Below are 6841 nucleotides of genomic sequence, written 5' to 3'. Positions count from 1 at the left end.
AAAATATTATATTTAAGAAAAGCGTTCAAGATTATTTCCATAAAGGAGAGTGCTCATAGGGCAAAGCCCATCATTTTATTTTGGGATGAGGACATTCATGTTTGGTTGTAGAACTGTTCCCGCCTTTAAATATTAAATCCACACATCAATTCTCTCACTTCTAGCTCTTTCCTTCACATCCAATTCCTTGACTTTGCAGATACCTATTCCAGGCTCTAAACTCATCTACTTTCTACATGCCACCTCCCTGCTTTCTTCATTTTCCACTCCAATCAGTCTTGAATCCAAGGTCATCCCCTCTTCATCCCCATGACACCCTCTTATCAAAATCCCAACCCTGAATCCATGCAGCTCCATTTTCTCCAGACAGAGGAAGCTGAGCCATGCCAGGCTAAAACCACACAAAAGTACCTACTGGTGCCACAAGACATCCAGGCACATGCCTTGTCCACACACAGCCCAGCAGTTATTTCAAATCTTCTCCATCTTCTTCCAATATCCAATCTCAACACTTCCCCTTTCCTTCACTCTAGTCAGAGAAGATCCTTTCCAACTTCATGAAATATATCAAAACCATCATTAGAAAAAGCCCTCAACTTCTCTCTACCATATTTTCAGACTTTTCTCTCCAACTGCATCCTTTTTTCTTCTTCTTCCCTTGAAATATTTCTCTCACTTCCTAATGCAGAGCAAATGGTTGTTTTGCCCCCACCGCGTCACTAAAACTGCTCTTCCAATGACCTCCTAGTTGCTATGATATTTTCAGTTCTTATCTTACTTGACCAACAGCAACCTTTAGCCCTGTTAACCACTCCCAAATTCCTGAAATGTTGCCTTGCTGTACTAGTCAGTGTTCTCCAGAGTAACAGAGCCAACAATAGGATATAGGTAGGTAGGTAGGCAGGCAGGCAGATAGATAAATTGATTGATTGATTGATTGACTGAGTATAAGGAAATAGCTCATGTGATTATGGAGGCTGACAAATCCCAAGGTCTGCTGTTGGCAAGCTGGAGACTCAAGACAGCTGACGGTGTAATTCCAGTCTGAAGGCCTGCAGGCTAGAGACCCAGGAAGGGCTGATGTTTCAGTCTGAGTCCAAAGGCAGGAAAAGAAAACCCATGTCCCAGCTCAAGGAAGTACAGCAGGAGGAAAGTCCTTCTCACTTACCAGGTCAGCGTTTTGTTCTATTCAGCTGATTTGATGAGGATTCCCACATTGGACAGGGCAATCTGCTTTACTCAGTGCACTGATTCAAATGTTAACTTCATCCAGAAGCACTCTCACAGGCACTCAGAATAGTGTTTGACTGAATGTCTGGTACCTCGTGGTCCAATCAAGTTGACACACAGAATGAACCATCACATTTGCCCTCTGAGATACGTCACCATTTACTTCTCCTACCTTTTGCCTACTACCCTTTCTTGGTCTCTGTAGGTGGCTCCCCTTGTATGTCAGTGGTCCTCAGCGTTCTGTTTGGGGTATTTTCCCCTTCAGCCTACTCTCCCTGGGGGATTTTATTCTCTCTTATGATCCCAGTAACCATCTGTACACATTTGTATTACTAGCCAGGTCTCACCTCTGAGCTCTCAGCTCTATGTTGAGAAGCCTTGAAGTCCTCATGAGTCACATCATGTTGTCCATCCCAGAGCAATAGCTGTCTCATGTCCTGATGTGGGTAGCAATTTCATAAGATCATTTGATGGGGCATTTTTGTCACAAGTGTCAACCACAATGCTTACTTGAGTACACTTAACACATGGATTTTTCCACAACTGTGTGTGAAAGGTCTTAAATCAACAGCTCTTTTGCTCCAGCACTTATGGTTTCCCAGTTTGTAAATATTTATCTTGACAGCCAATTTAGTGGATGTTGGAATGGCTGTAGCTCTGATATCATGTAGTATGCTTCTTGCCTTCGGGTATCATGATAAATTCTCAAATCCGCCTGATAACAGTTGAATTCCTCAAAGCAGCTATCGAGGCCTACTTTAATGACTTCCAACCATTGCTCTGGAAGATAATGTCCAGAAGATTATGTGGCAGAAAAATTTAAATGTGTGTGGTCCATGGAGGGGAGTATATAATTAGCATGTGTAGGGACTCTGTAGTCACTCCATGCAATTTTCTTTTCAGCATTTTCAAATTCAACAATCCCCCAAAAATAAATTCATGCTTGACTAATATCTTTCCCCAAATATTCTCCTCTTCCTGAGTTATTTCCAAGGCAGAAACCCAGTCATCACCCTTAACTCCAGGATCTCCCTCATCCCCACATCCAATCAATCAGAAGTCTTGCTCAATACACCTGCTAAATATCTGTGAAATCTTCCACTTCTCCCCACCCACACTACCAATGCCTTACTTAATTCAGGCCATCTAACCTCTTGTGTGGATTATTGGAATTGCTTAAATGGCCTCCCTGGATACCCTCTGTCTTCCCCACTCTAACCTACCCTCCACACAGCAACCAAACTGATCTTCCCAAGACAGAGGAAAATGTCACTCCCCCCAATTATAACCTCCAATGATTGCTCACTGTTCTTAGGATAAAACTCCATAATAGGGGCTGATCACTTCAGCCGCATTTTCTCCTTTCCACTAATTTGTGTGCCCTTGAGCAAGCGAGTTAACTTCTTATTGCCTCCATTTTCTCATCTATAACATGGAATCATAACAGATTTGTTACAAGAGTTAATTCCTCTAAAGTGATAGTAACAATGTTCAACACATGTTATTGAGATATCGTTAGCTTATATTATTACATCTCTTTAGGAACTCTACAATCCAACCACACAGAATGCGTTTCACTTCCGCAAGAAGGCCATGCTCTCTCTCACCTCCCTGGCTTCCCACTCTTGTCTACCCAGAATACTTCCTTCTCCACCCAACCCCCAGTCCTCTCCTCTCCTCATCTGTAACCTGGTGATCCCTAGTTGTCCTTCAGGTCTTAGCTTAGACATCTAATGCTCTAGAAAGCATTCTATGTCCTTAGTCTGAGCTGGCTGCCCCCCTTCTGTGTTCTCTTGGTTCCCAGTACTATTTCTACTTAAACCTTAACCACCTGTTACTGTCTGTTCTCTAGGACAAGTCCTATAAAGTCAGAGACTGTGGTAATGCTAGAATCTAGCACAGTGCCTGGCACGTAGTAGGTATTCAGTAAATACTTGCGGAACGAATGAATGCTGAGAACTATGCCAGGGGTTCAGAGGCTAACTTCTTAGAAGGGGTTAGATAACTCCAAAAGGGCAGGGGAAAATGAAAAATCTGGCTCCCTCATATTTAGGCAACTGAAGGGGAGGTAACAGAGATTCTGTTTTCCATTTCCCAAATTTCAGCACCTGTTGCAGAAGGGTGAGGAGGTTCTTCAAATGGAAGTAGGAAGATAGCCGTTGCTGCTCTGTGAGGGTTGCACACTTGGAGACAAGATCTCATGACTAGAGACGTTCATTGGGAAATCAGCCCGCTCACAAGGTCAGGCCTTAAGTCGTACCTGGTGGCCTGAGTCAAGGGCACTGCCATCTCCAAAGTCACACCATGCCTGGGAAGGATTCTTCCAAAAATCATTAGGATGCTACCTAGGACAACCTGTGCCCATGCTGCAAGAAACCAAAGCTGGTTTATAATCCCAAGAGGGAGGACTAATATCCAGATTCGTGTGGCTCAGGATGAAGTGCAGTTCACACCACCCAGCAACAAGGCTCCACCCCTGGAGAGATGCCCAGTACCCCAGTCACGGTGCCTATTCCCAATCACTGTTAAAGGACTCCTGTAGGAAGATGGCTTGAGTAAGCATGATGGGGCATACTGACTGATGGCCCTGCTGAGGACTGAGACTCTGCTGCTGTTGATTATATCCCTGTCCTCCACCAAGCATCCAACTGCATTCAATGGCTATGAGAACGCAGGTCATTAAAGAAGTGGAGATGCAGTGGGTGGTGTAGCCTCTGTCTTCTCCCTGGACCTCTGGGATTAGGCCTAGGCCCCTATGGCTACGGGACTGATGGTCAGCAGCCATTTTGTTGAGAAACTGGAGATTCTTAAAGTGTCAGTGATTCCAAAGATGACTAAGTGTGGCCTAGAGTAGTGGGGAGGGCCGTTCTGCCTCTGCACGCACACCACTACCATCCTGGAGCAATTCTAGAGAACCAGGAAGGAGACAGCACCCTTGGCCTGACCAGTGGCTTTTTCACCAGAAACTGGGAAGACCTGGAGTGAGGAGGCCTTCGGAATCAACCATGTTGGGAGGTACCAGTAATGTTTTGGTAAATATTTTAACTGGCTATCCCAGCGGGGGCGAGGGCTCTGATTTGTGGCATTCTGCCAATTTCCATGGTACAAATAATCCCACCGTGACTGATTTCAGACTACCAAACATGACGTCGCTGAATGTAGAATTAGGAACAGACACGCACAATCAGCTCCTGAGAGCCAGGGCAGCACAGGGAGAAGCCTGCGTAAGGAGGTGAGGAACCAAGAAGAGCTACAAGGTCAGGAGAGTCCTCACAGCTAGGCATAAACTCACAAAGGCACATGTCCTGAAAATCTGCTCACTATCACCCACCAACTAGGTTAAGTTTGGTGTCAATGCTCACTTCAGAAACATTTGGCTGTGCCTACCCGGGCTGAAGTAGTGTCACCTGAAGCTCCCTCAGTGGTCACCCAGGTGACTGCCTGCATAGAACTGTGGTCGTCTTAGGTAGTTCAGAGGGGGTTCTTCAGGGCCTGCCTTCCATGCTGTGAGGGCCCAAACTTGCCTAGAGATGCCCTTGAAGGCCCCTCGAAAGAGCTGGTCCCTACATCCTAAGGGGTGGTAAATAGATGGAGGACCCTCTGGTCCTCCCAGACCCCAGGTCCTCAAGGTGTGAAATTCCAGCTTCATATCTTGCAGTGGATCCAGTCCCGGCCTACAGGCTCTTTGTTTGAGGAATATGAAAACACATCCAACATACTAGCTCCACAGGCAGCATTGCTAAATCTGGCAAAACCTTTGTGGGAAGGTTTTGACCTTTTGACCCCTCCCAGAACAGACTATAGGCTCACAGCAGCTTTTTTGCTTTTTCAGTGCCATACCCCAAACACCTAGAACTGTGCCTAGTAAAAAAATGGGCATTCAGTAACTATTGCTGAACTTACTGAAAACATCCAGAATTCAAATGGCCACTCTATGACAAAAAAGTTACATCAGATTTAAGTATTCACAGAACCCAAAGGGAAGTGGGTAGCAGAGACAGTAGGTCTGGAAATTAGATCTGAGGTGGGGATCTGGGTTAGACTTTGGGAAAGCAACCACAAACAGAAAATAACGCCTGGAGATTACATTAGTGAGCTCTGGCAACCCACAATGGGTACATTGCTTGGGGATGCTGCAGACAAAAGAATTAGAGCCATGTGTTTATTGAGCACCTACTACAGATTCAGCCCTTTCCTGGGATTCATATGCTCTTCTAAACATGACAAAAAATCAAAAAATAGGCTCAGTCAGTTGAGCATCTGACTCTTGATTTCGGCTCAGGTCATGATTCCAGGGTCATGGGATCAAGCCCCACATTGGGCTCCACACTGAGCATGGATTTTCTCTCTCTCTGTCTCTGTCTCTGTCTCTGTCTCTCTCCCCTTCTGCCCCTCACCCCCACTCATGCTCTCTCTCTAAAAGAAAAAAGAAAAAAATTTTAAAAACGCAATAAAATCAGTTGAACAAGACAGTTCATTACTTTTCATCAATACAAGCTCAATACAATACACCAATCTTCTCCCCAGAAGCCCCTATTCTTACGGCCTCAACTCTCATTTATCAAAAAAGCTAAAAGAATTGACCAAGTGGGAAGTTCAGAACAAGCCCTTGGCCTACTGTTACCAGCGGCAGCATTCTGCTCAAATCAGGCCCTGCACCTGTTAACAAGACTGCATCTCTTAGATTAGGGACAGTGATTACAAGATTCTCTTAACTTTCTTAATTCTTAGGTTAGGACCACAATGCAAATTAGATGTTCCTTCTCTTAACTTTTGTGTCGAACAGAGTTAATTGTAGGATTCTTTAGAGGCTTAGAATGTGTTGTTGCAAAGAACACACTTAGGGCATCCCTAAGTTTCTAGGTTATCTTTAGATGTCAAGTGGGGAGATTTTATCCAGAGTCAGGATGTTAAAAGCTAGTGGGTGGCTGGAGAGAATTGTCCATTCCAGGCACTCTTGCAGCTATGATGACTACCTGGATAGTCCAGAGGAAAAAAGCGGTGAGAGAGAAGGGCTGGAGATAACGAGAGGATTTAGGTCTTTCTGTAAAAACAGCAGCTTCCAATCAGAGAAACAGATGACGAGTATCCAGCTACCTAACCCTGCCTGGGCAGTCGGATTGCTGAGATGAAGCATGCTTAGAGGTAGAGTAAGCCCTTTCTAGGTTAACGTAATCAGATGTATATGGGACACCTGCCACTCATTGCAAAGTGCTTCGCAGAGCTAGCTGGCTGCATTCATCTGTGTAATAAAGCCAGAATCTGAAACAAACCCTTTACCCAGTTTCTCAGAGCCCTGTTGTTGAGAACATGCCTTTAATTAGAGCTAGACTACACAGTAATGGGGCTCAGGTATACTGTGGTTTGGTGCTGCAGGCAGAAAAGTTACCATGTGTTTTTCTAGGCAAGCAAAATGTAGATGATGTTTAGTATCAGATATCTCTCCAGGGGAAGAACATACTGTAGCTCAGAGAAATAATGCAAAAGTTTGGGTTAGTTTTTGGTTTGTCTTTTAAAAATAGAACATTCAGATTTTTGTTTGTGAGCAGTGCAATAACTGGGATAATTATTTAGGCCTCACAATAGCACATCAGGACATTCAAGGGATGAA

This window comes from Herpailurus yagouaroundi, unplaced genomic scaffold, assembly GCF_014898765.1.
Source record: "Herpailurus yagouaroundi ecotype Mexico unplaced genomic scaffold, PumYag 139, whole genome shotgun sequence".
Classification (NCBI taxonomy): domain Eukaryota; kingdom Metazoa; phylum Chordata; class Mammalia; order Carnivora; family Felidae; genus Herpailurus; species Herpailurus yagouaroundi.
Note: the sequence above shows the minus strand (reverse complement) of the source record.